At 33.5% G+C, this 14034-nt stretch overlaps 2 long non-coding RNA genes across 2 annotated transcripts; one reads left to right on the top strand and one right to left on the bottom strand.

The window, feature by feature from the left end:
- The first annotated feature begins 4770 nt into the window (after window positions 1–4770).
- LOC116405465 lies at window positions 4771–5250 on the top strand. Its single transcript, XR_004218600.1, has 2 exons — window positions 4771–4814; window positions 4910–5250. It is a non-coding gene; the product is annotated as an uncharacterized LOC116405465 (long non-coding RNA).
- A 4455-nt stretch (window positions 5251–9705) lies between these two features.
- On the bottom strand, window positions 9706–13342 carry LOC116405466. The gene is made up of 2 exons (XR_004218601.1): window positions 13231–13342; window positions 9706–10226 (listed from the first exon to the last, which is right to left on the bottom strand). It is a non-coding gene; the product is annotated as an uncharacterized LOC116405466 (long non-coding RNA).
- Between the last annotated feature and the right edge of the window lie 692 nt (window positions 13343–14034).

The following is a 14034-nucleotide window of genomic DNA, read 5'->3' as shown; positions in this document are numbered from 1 at the left end:
CCCAATTTTAAAATAATAATTCAATTATCTTGATATTCAAGCCATTAATGTTATTTTGAGATAAAGATAGTGTACAAGTTGATATTTTTTAATTTTGAAATTCAATTAAAGTTATTTTGATACAAAATCTATCGTTGAGATTCTCAAATTTCGAAAAACAATAATTTTGTTATTTTGAAATTGAAATTTAATTAGGTTATTTTGAAATTAGTAAGATTGAATAAAATTAAAATCTTGAATCAATTAGTTGAGTCCCGAGATATTAAGAAAAAAGTTATGATATGGGTTGATGTATCTTTTTCAGGTAAAAAATAATTAAAAGCTAATAAATGCATAACATAAATTAATTACAACGTAGAAATGAAATAATTATTGTTTGAGATGGTGAATATTTTGGTATTTTATAAAATATCATGCACACGTGCAAAAAATTCTATTTGCTAAAATTTAAAAGAAAAAGTAGTTTTGTCATTTTTCAAAATGACCCATAAAAACGTTGCTATATCTCTTATGACAAAGAGTGTGCATCTACTGGTACATATTCGACTTGTTTTTTGTTCGTAAAATTGGATAAGACTGCATTATATTGAAATAATTACACTAATGACACTTTTAAACCAATATTGATAGAAATTATAATTTAACTAACGTTATTAAGTCAAATGAACATGGTTTAAAAGTCTTTCTAAACACAATTATTGTAGTTATTTTTTAATTTTAATTCATTTATACATCTTTGTGCATATGTGCGTGTGTGCGTGCGTGTGCGCGACTGCGTATGCGCGTGTCCACGTGTGCGTGGGTGTGTGTGTCTACGTGTGCGTGGTGTGAGTGTCCACATGTGTGCGTGTGTGTGTGCGTGTGGTGTGTGTGCGTATACGCGCGCGTGCGTGTGTACGTGAGTAGGCGTGTGCGCTTTTTGTGTTTTTCTTCCAATTTTAAAATAATAATTTAATTATCTTGATATTCAAGTCATTAAAATTATTTTGAGATAAGGTTATTTTAATATAAAATCTATCGTTGAGATTCTCAAATTCTAAAAAATAATAATTTTGTACTTTTGAAATTCAATTTGGTTATTTTGAAATTCAAATTCAATTAGGTTATTTTGAAATTAGTAAGATTGAATAATGTTATTAAAATGTTGAATCAATTAGTTGAGTCCGAGATTTTAAGAGAAAAGTTATGATATGTTGATGTATCTATTTCAAGTAAAAATTAATTAAAAGTTGATTAATACATAACATAAATTAATTATAACGTAAAAACAAAATAATTATAGTTGGAGAAGGTGAATATTTTGGTATTTTATAAAATACCATGCACGTGCAAAAAATGTTGTTTGCTAAAATTGAAAAGAAAAAGTAGTTTTGCCATTTTTCAAATTGACCCCTAAAAACGTTGGATTTTTGTGTATTCCCTTGGGCTTTCTTGTTCAATATTTAGTCAAATTGCAGTATACATAAAATTTGTGTTTGTTACGTCACAAGATTTCATTCACTATTTGTGTGTATTATTTTATATTTTATACAGGAGACTCCGTTTGAGTGTTGAGCTAGTAATGGGAGGGACTACCGTTGACCCCAAAATTACAAGGTTTCATGTTGCTTACTGGATCATTAATGATTCGTCTCTATCTTTGGCTCATCGAGTGGTGGAGTTGGAACCCCCTGAAAGTGTAGATTTAGACTCTCTACCGTTGTCAAGAGCTGTTAAGTATGCAAAAATGGCCTTGAGAAATCCTATAAACTCTCTGAACAGGAGACATTCTAGTGTAAGATGAAATGCTCAAGTCCTTGAAGAAATTGAGGACACAACTCCAATTCCTAGCATGCTTTCTCCCTAAGACTATGCTGGTCCTAGCCGGGGAGTGGCATTTACATCCCAGAAAGACACACATGTATCACCTCGTGTTGGCACTTCCATTGCAATGCACAACTCTGACATATATAGTGCTGACATTTCCTTCCTTAAGCTTGAAAAAATGTGATTTGATGTCCAAAAAATTAACTGAGCAGTTAGATATTTTCTAATACGTATCTCACGTAATTTGATGCTCATTGATACTGCATTACTGTGTCAGGAACGTGTTGATGTAAAATCTTTCAGCTTTGATGGATCTTATTACAAGCTTTCAACTCTTCTTAGCACGACTTCTGACAGAACAAAGGTTTGATATATCTTTACACGATCGCATATCACATATGAACGATCGCATATCCCATTTGAAATATCGATCACCCTTCGTAAAACAACCGTTTAGATATTCTACACGATTGTTTGCTTAAGGATACACGATCATTTTGTAACTATTTTTTTTATTATCCATTTTTCTTTCTATACTAGAATCAGAATCAATTGTTTGATGATATTAACAACATGTATGATGATCTTCGTGATGATTCTAGTCATCACAATCTGGACAAGAATGATGACCATCAAAATAACAAACATGTGATCATCCATGAGAATCCATCTGTTCAAGAGTCACATCTTCAAGAATCTACTGTAGAGACTCAACAGTTAGTGTTTAATTCATTAGTTACTGCTTTATATTGTTTAAAATTGCTTAGATTATAAATAAACAACAATAATTTTTTTTCTTTTCTGTGTAGGGAACAAAAATGAACAACGCCTCAACATCAAGAGCAGTCAGGCAGTGATATTAGCATAGATGGCAGAGATGCACATTTGATATTAACTATAAGTAATATAGCAGAAAATATGGAAGGTCATACTCAAACAGAAAAGGGACTGCTAGAAATGATTGAAAATCTTTCGTTGGTAAGCCAACCACTTCCACTTTGTGAGATGCTACCGTTAACTACTGTCAAAGGTCTTGCATTAGTTTAATTGGTATGTGTGCCCTAAAGGGATAAAAGCTCTTGGCAGTGAAAGACTTTACAAAACCATTCATCAATTTTAATTTGAAAATTCCAAAATACCAGTACATTGACAATATTTAGAATCAAAGTTCTAAATAAAGAACTAAATATGCTTTTAAATTAAAAGATACATAGAACGTATCATCTGTTGACGTCTCTGAATCTATAATCCACCGAATTGGGGACACCACCCGTTGGAGACCTTCCTATCTTCGAATACTAAATGTTAAATAATAATATATATAATAATAATAGAATTAATGTTATTATTAATTTAAAATATCAATTCTTTATTGATTCACGTGCAACCCCATCTCTTTCTCCTTCACTCTTCCTCTTCCCCGTGCCCACCGCCGCCTGCCTCCCTTAGCCATTTTATATTACTCTTGGACGTCAGCCGCCACGCCGTCACCGATCGCTTCGTCTCCATTGAAGCCAAAACACCGTTCGTCGTGAGTTCGAACTCTCGCATCGCGTCTCACCTCTGTTTTCCAGCCAAGCTGTGATTCATTCGCGCGTAGCTCCTTCGACGTTCGCGCCACCACATTATGCTTCAGGTGACGAGGAACGTTACCGATTGACCTATCATCTCACCGGCGTTGTTACTTAGTTGAAGCAGTCGTCGAGCAGACCTGAGCCCGTCGCGTCTGTCGAAGTGCCGTCGCGCGGCTCTTCACCTCCAGCCATGGGTTGTAAGCTGAAGTTTGTTTTTCGTTTGTTGATTAGATCTGATCTATTACACGCGTCGATTCTAGTTATTCGAAGTTGTTGCCCCCATTTTACTCTAATTTTTGGGATTTTTGTGGTAAGTTGTATTGGTGAGTGTGGTGGTTTTACATTGTAATTATCCTTGGGTTGTAGTTTTGGATAATTAGTTAAATTGTTAATTGATTCTTGAAGTTAGCGTTTGAGTTCTTTGGATTCACAACTAAATTGTAGATTTGTTGGAGTTCGATTCGCCAATACTTTGATAAGCTAGAATTTACATTGAGGAAATTAAATGAAAGAAAGTATTGTGAAAGTAATTGAGTTCCATATTCTTAGTATTAGGTTTCCTTCGTTTGAGAAATTTGAGTAACATTAAAGTAAGGGGTTTCTATTACTGGACTCTTTGAAAGTTTTGAAATGTGTTGACTGTTTGGATCTCTGGACTTAGTATGGTTTACTAATATATGTAGAAGTAGATATGATGACAAATGTATTGTAACGCCCCAAACTCGAAGGTAATTTATTTTAAGAAAATTATTCAATTTGTACAAGATTTATTTTTTGAAGAAAATATGTTGAAGGGGAAAAAGAAGATTTGAAAATGTGATAATATAATTATATATATATTTATTTATATTTTAGTTTTATTATTTAATTTAAATAAAAGAAAAGAAGAAAAATTTTCCTTTCTTCTTCCTCCCGCGCAACCCCCTTTCCCCTTCATTTTCTTTTTCTATTTTCTCCTTCACCGTGCCCTACCTCCAGCCGCACCCTCCAACCGACCACCATCGCTCTCCTCCTTCTTTTCTTCTCCGATCCACGGCCGCCGCCCCTATTCTTCTTCCATTTCTCTTTCTTTTCTACCATACCCAGCCGCCGCTGCAACCGTCGGTCACCATCTCTGTTCGCGAAGCAAGCCGTACGCGTCGCCTTGCAGTTGTCGTCCAGATCTGCGTCGCCGTGCCCCTCCTAATCGCCTCTGTCTCCGTCGAAGCCAAGCCCAGCCGCCGCCCATTCCTTTCCTCTCCGTTCGTGAAGCCCGGTCGCCGCGTCAGATCGTCGATCGATTTTGAGGCAGCGCGCACGTCTCCTTCCAGCCGCGCGTTTCCTCTTCTTCCAGCAGCGTGTTCTTCTTCCAGCCGCAATTCACAACGACGTACACTCTAATCTGTTTGTACGATCTTTTTGTTAGGTTCGATCGTCGCTGCCGCCGTTTTTGTTGTGAGTTCTCTTATAAGTAAAATTGATAGTTTCTGTTTGATGGATTGTTAAGATAAAATATCAAATGAAACGTTTGGTTAATACTGTTCTTGAAGGTGTTGGAAGTGACATTGGGTCCCTCGTGTTCATAACCGAAATTGTGAATTTTGGAGTTTGGCTCGCCAATACTTCGTATCTTTCGTGGGATATAGTTTGTTTAAGAAATTGAGCAACCTTGAGGTAAGGGATTTTCTACTGGACTCAACAACAAAATTAAGATATAATGACTAATTAAGATGTATTGACTGTATGGACCGTATTATATTATTTGAACTGAGTAGAGATGACTGTTATGATGTATGTTTGGACATTGACTTAAAGTTTAATGTTTGCTGTGTTTGACTGGGAGAAATTAATACATATATGTGCATGGGTTGATGTGGACTGTGGTTGAGTATATGTTGTGACTGTCTGGTTATGTATGTGTACAAGGATAAGGATGTGGAAACGACTGAATCTCGTAGATGTTGCTTATATAAAGTGTGGATTTGATTAGTAGATTGATTGTTGTCTAGACTGAATTATAATATCTACTGTTATGTTGTGTGCTTGTGAACGGAAGAAACGTCGTGGTTGTGCCCTTGGTGACTGAGGAGGAGGTTATGATTGTTTAGCTTGTTAACTGATGTAATGATATGCTTTTTACTGACCTTGGGCTAAATTAGAGTAAGACGACTGGTTGAGGTTAAATAAGGAGTTTACGTGATGAGAATGTTTAACTGATTTGTGAATGACTGTTAAGATGTTTAGAATGGACTGAGGGGAAAAATTGTTAGCTTTTATTGGGATGTGTGCCTTGTAGGTGTCCCACGGGATCACCAATTATTCTGCACCTTCGAGCATTAGACTGATATGTGTTTCTGCAGAAACACTAGACTGAAATGTACGTCCCTTAGGGCGTTAGACTGAATGTGCATCCTACGGGATCACAAGACTGCGACTGTACAGGGTGTCCCAATAGAATGTTAACAATTTATTTTCCCCTGACGGGACTAGTAGAGGGTCTCTTACTGGGTATTTTTATACTCACCCTCCTTATTTAATTTTCAGGCAAAGGTAATAAAGACGGCAAATCGGCGAGGGGCAGGAAGGAAGCGTGATTGCCATAGGGGTTATTTTAAATTGCTTATGCTAAATGTTTTGTTTCACGTGTTTGTTTTAGTTCTTGAGATTGTTTAGAAAATTTTATAGTTGAACTGTACTCACAAATTAGTAATTTTTCTTCAAAGTGTTGGTTATTTTAAACAGGGCCCAGATATAAATTTTTGTTTTCTTGAGACTTTGAAATTGTTTGAGATTGAGATTTTGAGTAAACTCAGGTCTTTATTTGAAATTAATGACTTCGACTTACTAGAAAAGTTGGGTCGTTACATGTATATTATGCCAGACTGGTATAGAAGTAGATACGATGGATAATGTATTTGTAAACTGAGAAAGGTGTTATGTATATATATATATCTTGACTGTCTGGTGTGTTGTTATAGTATCAACTTATTTTGTGATAGATTGAATAGATTGAACGTAAGTGTGTTAAGATGGTTTGATGATATGATGGAGTATGGTCTATACTAGGAATGGATTGATTAAATGTTTATAACGGACTAAGGGAAAATTGTTAGCTTTGTCGATTGGGTAGTGTGCCTTGCAGGTGTCCTACGGGATCACCACCTGTTGTGCATTCTTCGAGAGCACTAGAATGACATGTGCATTCTTCGAGAGCAATAGACTGACATGTGCATTCTTCGAAAGCACTAGACTTACATGTGCTTTCTGAAGAGCACTAGACTAATATTTGTGTCCTTTAGGGCATTGGACTGATTATTGTGTTTCTACATGATCACAAGACTTTTAAAGTGCAGGGCACCTCCAATAGGAAGTTAACAATTTTATTTTTCTTCTAACAGGATCAGTAGTGGGTCTCTTACTGGGTATGTTTATACTCACCCTTTATGTTTAATCTTTTTCCGCGAAACTGCCATAGGGAAATGTCCTTCAAATTGCTTCTACTTTATATATTTTTTTTTTTTTTTGGTTTTCTTTAGTAATTGAGACTGTTTTAGGTTTCATGATTGAACGATTTTTATGTTCTTGAACTTTCTTTATTATCGATACTTTTACACTTTCAAAATTTTATTTGAAATAGAGCCAGAATAAAAACTCTTTAATGTTGTTAAAAAATATATTTTTTTAAATTATAAAGTCTTATGGTTAAAGGACGAATCTAGTCTTAAAGTAATAACTTCAGCTTAATTCGAAAAATTAGGTCGTTACAATCTATTTTGCAGAAAAGAAAATCATCGATTTTATTTTGGTTAAGAAAAGCTGTTTTTCTTCTACATATTTATAACTATCTTTCTTTCATTGAGTAGGAGATGGGGTAGGAGAAAATCATAGGATTCTATTAACTTAAAAAATATTAAATTAATAGAAGTTTCAAATCAACTAACTAATTAACCATTAATCAATTAGTTAATAATTAATTAAATCATATTTAATTAATATTTCATTTAAATCTTATTGAATGAATATCTCTCCAATACCTTATAGTTTTATATTAATTTAATTAAATAATATTAAACTAAATTATTAATTAATTAATAACTAAATTAAATATTTTATATTTAACTTAAGTTAAATTTGAATCATATTCAAATATAACTTTATCTCATAATTAATAATTTTAATATCAAACAAATCCACATTAAATTAGTATTTGAACTCATTCAAATATTTATCTCTCATAAATTAATTTTGAACTTTATCTAAAATTAAATTTATATAATAAAGTTTCATTAACATATAAACTTTATATTATAATGTATCACTATATATTATACTAATTATACTAATTTCCAAGGTAAATTTGAATATTTCAAATTAGAACCAATATAAATAAATCACATTATCATTTTGTATCATCCATTACTTTCTATTCAGTCATACTAATTGGATCAACCTAATACATAAAACAAATATAGAAAATTAAAAAAAAAAAAAATGCACAAATAGAGACAAATAGACATTGATAGTTATCTATCTCTATCTATCTGAAACAAGCACACATAAATTGTTATATTTCTCTATCGGATGGACAAAAATAACAGTCTATTTATATCTACCTGAGATACAAACATATAAAAGAAAAAAAAAAAACCTTACCAATAAATTCTTGACTTTTCATGTTATTATTCTAAATGCAACACGTTCTCAGCCCAAGAAATCAAACAACTCTTCATTGTAAAAGTAGCTTTACTTCTTTCATCAAACCACTTTTGGCAATACATCTCTAATTGAACTAAGCATGGTAGCTACAGGTAGTTCTCTAAGAAGAAGAAGACTTCTATAAAAAAAATGCAACAGTTACATGAGCAACTAATGGATGTATATTAGTTGCATCTTTAGCAAAAGATAAATACCAAGCCACATCATTGTCTTTCTTTACTGGCACCCTGACAGTTGGACCTTGCATTTACCAAAATCAAGTAAAACAGATAATTCTACTTATCCATCCAATTGAATCTGTTCACATATTAAATCAATTAGAGAATTAAAGCTGACTTGGATATCTACCAAAATTTCAGCAACTAAGTAATTCTCATAAATATTACATCCATTCCATTGACCTCCATAAAAAACAACAATAGGAAAAGACATTATAATCTGTAAAAAAAATAAATAAAATAAAATTAAGTATTTAATTGTGATAGAAAGAAATAGATAGACATAGATATACATTTATTACTGAATAAAAGAATAAAATGTACAAAATGATAATACTAAACACAATGCAAGAATAAGTAAACGATCGTGCAATGAAATAATATACATTAAACGATCCTATTAACCGTGATAAACGACCATTTAACAACGGTAAATGATAATATTGATTAAAATAAATTATCGTGTTGACATGGGTACACGATCATATGCATATTGGTGATCGTATTGAATAGTGTAAACAATCGTCTTGTTATCGGTACACGATCGTGTTAATATTTGTAACTGATTCTATTGATAGTGGTAACTGATCGGTAATTCCATGTAAACTATCATAAAAAACTTTAAACTACGATCTTTATAATGAAGTACATAATTCTTACATTAATACTTAAAATTTGTTGTAAACGACCCAACTTTTCTAACTAAGTTGAAGTCATTAATTTTGACAAAGAGACCTTGATTGACACAAAATATAGTAAAATTCACTTGAAATCATACGATCAAAGAAAACAAACTTAAGTTCGGGTCTTGTTTCAATAACCAAAACTTTAAAAGTACTATTTACAAAACAACAGTTCGTAAACTCAGTTCCATCACAAAAATTTTTAAACAACCTCATGTACAAAGGAAAACAAGAAACATAAAGCGGAAGCATTTGAAGGACATTCCTTATGGCAATCACGTCTCCTTCTTGTCCGTCGCGTCTACCTCCTTTGTTACATTTGCCTGAAATAGTTAAACATGAAAGGATGAGTATAAACATACCCAATAAGAGACTCGCTATTGGTCCCATTAGGGGAAAAAGAAACTGGTAACTTTCTATTGGGGTACCCTGCACAGTCACAGTCTTGTGATCCCGTAGGATACACATAATCAGTCTAACGCCTCAAAGGACGCATAAATCAGTCTAGTGTTCCGCAGAAACACATATCAGTATAATGCTCCAGAAGGATGCACATACAGTAATTAATTTTGAAAATATGTTATTTTAGAAAAACTACAAGTGTTTGACAACCCTTTGAAAGCTATTGAAATACTCTCAAATTGTATTTTAAGCAATTTTAATAAAAGAAAGTCTACATAAAAAAATTACCCTTTTAAAGGAACATTTTTTTCTCTAATCACTCCAATGGAACTCAAACACGTACTTCAAGTTAATTCTGGTATCCAAGAATCAGTCTCATCTAACATAAACAAGAACATTCAACTTGATAGAACTTCATTACCTCATTTTTACAATTCCCAAAGTTACTAAATGAAGGACCATTCCTAAAACATACTTACATCCAACTTTCTCCATGAATAAACTTATCGTCTTTTATGTACTGATGAATATAGAGATGGAGCGATCAGAGTTTGTTTATGTACCAAATTAGAGTGAGTTGAGAAAAGAGTGGATTTACACAAGGACGAAATGGCTGGCTGCTGCTTGTTCAAAACTGAAAGTTAGGGTGACCTTGTTTCTCATAGGGACTCAGCAAATTGAGGGGCCTCCAGGTCTACTTCTTGTCTCATTATACATGCCATTAGCCATTCAACGTTGAAAGTCCATATCCCTTTTTCTACGGCCACCAAGGCTTCCTCCACGTCTTCCTCACAAGCCACAAAGATCGTCTTCCATACGTTGTTTACTTTATCTAGCTCATGAATCACCTAAATTTTCAAGCATAATGAATTGCCAAGTGAGAGAAAAAAATTATGTATATACTACAAGGAAATTGCAAGAATTCACCCTATCAAAAAATATTAAACAAATTCTTGTTCTAGTCCCTAAAATTTTCCATCTTTTCCCAACTTTCAAAATGCTTCCTATGAGATATATTCCAATCACATATAGCAGAAATGACCGATGAGTATTGGATAAATGAATATTAATTGATAAAATAATTTACAAAATACTAAAACCGTTAGTTGGCTACGTTTTGGAAGCTCGATGACTAAAATGGATGTTTTGAAAGTTCTAAGGCTAAAATGGAATTTAAATCAACATAATAGTAAGTTCAAGATCAAAGACAAGCTAAACAATAAAATGTTGCGACCAGAAAACAATCTAATCATAATTATAAACATGGATGTATGTATTTGTACACCAAATCACAAAAAAATAACTCCAGATTTCGATCTAGAGACAATTAAAAACTTGAACAAATTTGATAATTAAAGAAACACGGAGATGGCCATATGACCCCTTGTGCATAGACTTTTTACATTACATGCTCAATTCCTAGGATCAAAACAAACATAAATATTAAAGACTTAAGAAGCACATACACTCAAGTTTGGCTAGTGTATCAATAAACAATATGTATGGAACACTCGGAGAACACGTGTTGAACACTAGTTAGTACAGTAGATGTGTTAGACAACAAGTATTCCAATGCAATAAAGGTCAAGATTGGTCACACACACATATTAAACTCTTGGCTTTGAATAAGTTTTGAGTGAAGGACAAGCTTATTTTTAAGCATATAAATACATAAACTTATTGACTTTGAATTTCTATATAAATATGAGACATACTTTTTAAATTATATATATTAAAACTGTGTTCTAGCACTATCCTATATTTTTTAGAAAAAAATGACACGTCACCATGTCTATGATTTATTGACCCATGTCTAAAATTCGTATACGTGCTTGTTGTTGGAATTTTTGTCCTAAAACTCGTAGTTTGTAATCATATTCTGTTCAATAAAGTTGTTATTGAGAAATTAAATATTATAATCTTAAATCCAATAAATCAAGTTCCAAGGCTATTTTTGAATAAACTTGAACTTTATGTGTAAACATAAACGTGGATCAAGTTCGAGTATATAGCCTAAATAGTCTATAGTATATGAAATAAAGGTTGGGCGCCTTATTTAGAGAAACTATGGATGCGGCCCACTTTGTAGTACAAACGAGGTGATCCTAATCGTTCATGTAGAGACATGAAAGTGGGGGCATCCTATGTAAAGTGTTTACATAAGACTGAACCATGAATTTGTCTTTTTTACGTTATAACACCGTTTACTGTTTAAAACTGACTATCTCAATTATTGATGACCTCGGTAACTTAGTCTTAATCCTGAGTTAACTATGAACTCTTGTTCACACGAGATTATCCTTAGATCTGCATAGGTGAGGGCAGCTCATCAGCGTTGGCCCAATAAGCCTCCAATTTCAAGGGTATGATCGGGTGGATAGCTGGGAACATAGGGTACAAGATGGAATTCACTCCTACCCGCTTTAGGGTTAGTAGATAGGTTGTTCTCTTAAGCACTGAATCCAAGTCTTGAACAAGGGGCCCCACCCTCTCATTGGCCCGAGAGGGATTAAGTTTATAGGTTGAACCTTAAACCAATTGTTCAATAGTGGATTAGTGGGACTTAAGGAGCAAGATGTAATTTTTGGGGGTAAAACGGTATTTTAACCCAGCCAAGGTTACGAGCAACCTGTGAAGGATTAACTTACCAATTATGGTTTTATCAAATGGACACAAATATATCTATAGTGAGGGGAGTGCAACTACGGGACTTTAGTGAATGACCCGTTAGTTAACGAATGTTGATTAACTCTGTCTAAAAGAGTTTAGCTAGTTAATCTTGAATCGTTGGAGCCCATGATCTATAGGTCCATTAGGTTCCTCTGCTAGCTCATATGGATTAAACTTAGAACAGTGTGATGAAATAAGTCGAATTGTTCGAATTGGGAGAAGAAAGAGAAACCGACAGGTATAGTGATATAGTCGTCGGTCTTCTAAATAGAAAAAGAGCTTCATGTTTTCATACTATAAGTATGAATGCGGATTCATACTAAGAAGTTAAAATGTTGACTTTTGACTTTGAAAAGTCAAACTTTGACCGACCATATATTCAAATGTGATTTGAATTTTGGAAAAATGAATGCGGATTCATGCTCGGGAGGTTGGAATTAGTCAAGACGGACAAAATGGTAAAAAGTCAAAATATTGACTTTTGACTTAGAAAAGTCAAAGTTTGACTTTTGACTAGAAATATCTAATGACCATTTTACCCTTGGACTAAGTTAGTGGGAAAATCCAACATTTTGTTGGATAATCCCACTAACTCTTAGTGGGATATGTGGCTATATGAGATATAGACACCTAGCCCACTAAGTTCCACTAATTGTTAGTGGAACATTAGGTGTTGAGATTTGACAAATGAATTACATGCATTTTTGCATGTAATTAGGTTATAAATAGAGGTGTTTTCAAATGTTGAAGGACTTTTGCCTCTTTTATCATTTTCATCATCTCAACCAAAGAAAAAAAAGAAACCTTCTAACCCCTTTTATCTCCATTACTTTCTACACCAAAATTGGGTCCCACAACCCGGTTCTTTGTTTAGAGGATAGCAGTTGAGTACTAGTGGTGGTCTCGGTTTGAATTGGTAAGAAGATATCAAACTTTTTGAAAGCTTCAAAGGTAATATTTCCTAAAACCCTAATTTGATTAGTTTATGGTTACATGTTAATTGTGGCAATTAGAGTAGAAATTCGATTCTTTTTCCGCTGTGCATGACTTAGTTCTATCACTTGTTTGTTGAGAACTTCACGTCTTCATTAGATGGGAGGATAGCCATATTATAGTGGTTGTATATGTAAGAAAGAGAACCAAACCTAGTACTCGAGATTTGTACAATAACAGAGAACTTACATTTCCACCGGCTGACTTGACTATCAGGGATAGAGTTTTAGGTGGTGGTTGAGCGTGAGCTGATATGCAAACATCATACCCTTCAAATAAAGCTCCAGGACATGCTTTTGCCTGAGACCTGCAGCTTTTAGGCTGGCTCGATACTTCGATATGTAGTCATCATCATTAGTATGTAAGGCAACTCGTCTGCAGATCAATAAGGAATTAATCAATCACAAAAATTAGGTAGGATGAAAAACATAAGTGGAAGAAAATACATTACACTTTGATACTAGCAAGCCATTCGAACTTACCAACAAATTTGCCTTCCCGTAGCTTTCCTTTAACCAACTGGAGGAGAAAATCCAAGCTCTGAGTAATTTGCAATTAACTTGCAATTTTAGTAACAAGATATAGTAAAAATTATGAGCAAGAGCACACTGACACGCTTGAAGCCACATGGTAATGCATATGCTCGATAATCATTGAGAACATTAACAAGAGAAAATAAAGTTAAGAACAGTAGCTTGAAGAACAAAAAACATTCTACAACATAAAATCTTCAAAAACACATTGCTTAAAATCAAGTTTACTAATATAAAAGGTAAGATATTACGTTCCACTCTCCACACTACTGAAGTTCAACATTTCACATGAAAGAAATGAAATACTACTCTCAAATATAACTGAAAAAAGCATAAATGGGTAAAGAAAAAGCATAGAGAAATGCAAAAGAATCCTTGGCTTTGATATATTGAAAGGTAAAGAATATCAACCATAGATGCCCGGGAGAAGAACTCCTACAAGTACACACTTAACGCAAAT

The sequence above is a fragment of the Cucumis sativus genome, unplaced genomic scaffold, assembly GCF_000004075.3.
Source record: "Cucumis sativus cultivar 9930 unplaced genomic scaffold, Cucumber_9930_V3 scaffold107, whole genome shotgun sequence".
NCBI lineage: Eukaryota > Viridiplantae > Streptophyta > Magnoliopsida > Cucurbitales > Cucurbitaceae > Cucumis > Cucumis sativus.
The sequence above is the reverse complement of the archived record's forward strand: the minus strand, read 5'-3'. Positions and strand labels throughout refer to the sequence as shown.